The 1,430-nt window shown below is 57.0% G+C and overlaps 1 pseudogene; it reads right to left on the bottom strand.

Annotated features, from left to right (window-relative positions):
• LOC102829322 overlaps positions 1-1,218 on the bottom strand; it is a 5,886-nt pseudogene extending 4,668 nt beyond the window's left edge.
• Between the last annotated feature and the right edge of the window lie 212 nt (positions 1,219-1,430).

The raw sequence follows: 1,430 nt of genomic DNA, 5'->3' as shown, positions 1-1,430 counted from the left end.
GGGCTGCAAATCTTAAGGTCAGCAGTTCGAAACTACCAGTGGCTCCGCGGGAGAAAGATAAGGCTTTCTGTTCCCGTAAAGATTTATAGCCTCGGAAACCCTGTACAGGGTCACTATGGGTCGGAAACGGCGCCCGTGGTCAGGGAGCGATGACGTTTCTCACCGCTTTGTTCAGGCGGTCTACTGGGCTGAAGGAGCCTCCTGGTAGGAGGGTGTGGGGTCACAGGCAGCCCCTGGCGCCAGTTCTCACTGGCCTGGCTTTCGAAGGTGGCGCAGAGGCAGGCAGCCTCCGAGGTCACCCACTGCTCCTGAGACTTCTTGTCCAGATCGAAGTTGCACAGTGTGGACACGCATGGCCAGAGCGCGCCAGGATCACAGCTGGGGGACGCGTAATGGTTGTGCCAAGATCCCAGCCCGGAACAGGTTCAGCCCACACGTGCGCGGTAGACAGCCTCCATCCTCGCTACGCCCCACCCTTGGCTGGGACAAGCCCCGCCCCGCCCCGCCCCTTCCAGGATAGGCTCCACCTTGCCCCGCGGTACAAGCCCCGCCCCCAGCCTCAGCTCTTGGCATTGCTTGCTCATCTCAGTTCACACCCCCACACGACACCGTGGTGCAAGTTGCATGTGTCACAGTAGTTGACTTTTCAGACCCTGTCCCTATACCTGCGGTGACGTGCCTTGGCGCGAAGCCCAGGTACGCAGAGGTGGGCACGTATGGGCGATCAGCGGTGTCCTCGCTGCCTAGCACCAGTCCCCCGCGTCCCTTAAGCAGCCCCGCAACTGCAGGCCAAGGGCAGGGTGAGTATCAGATCCAGACTCCAAGGCGGCCCACTGGGTTCCATCAGCAGGTCAAGGATGAAAAGTGACCTGGAGATCTCTGGGTCATACCGTCTCCAGGTTGAGGACTTCACCTGGATCCCATCACCTAGTTTTGATTTGCAAGTCACCCAAGTGGTCTGTTAACCCCAGGAAGCATCTCATTTTACAGATCTGTGAGATGGATGGTGGAGGAGAGGGTACTAAAGATTGGAATGGGCTCACTGCATCCTTCTCCCCTCTGGATCAATTCAGTGGTGATCACTGCCGTGCCCCACCCCACTCCCGGGCTCATCAGACTTGGTCACGCATCACTTGTGTCATCCACTGGAATTTGCTGCAGAATCCCACGCCGTCCAGTGGCGTCGCCCAGTACAGTAACTCCCCCATGGGTCTCCTCCTATACCAGAACAAACAGGATTCTTATCAGTGTTAATCATACAATGTTGTTGTTGTTAAGTGCCGTTGAGTCAGTTCCGACTGATAACGACCCTGTATAGGGTTTCCCAGGAGTGGCTGGTGGGTTTGAACTGCCGACCTTGCAGTTCTCAGTCCAGTGCTGACCTTATAGCGCCACACCAGGAGTCCAAAAATCATGCGATAACATGTGAT

The sequence above is a fragment of the Chrysochloris asiatica genome, unplaced genomic scaffold, assembly GCF_000296735.1.
Source record: "Chrysochloris asiatica unplaced genomic scaffold, ChrAsi1.0 scaffold05224, whole genome shotgun sequence".
Taxonomy (NCBI): domain Eukaryota; kingdom Metazoa; phylum Chordata; class Mammalia; order Afrosoricida; family Chrysochloridae; genus Chrysochloris; species Chrysochloris asiatica.
The sequence above is the reverse complement of the archived record's forward strand: the minus strand, read 5'-3'. Positions and strand labels throughout refer to the sequence as shown.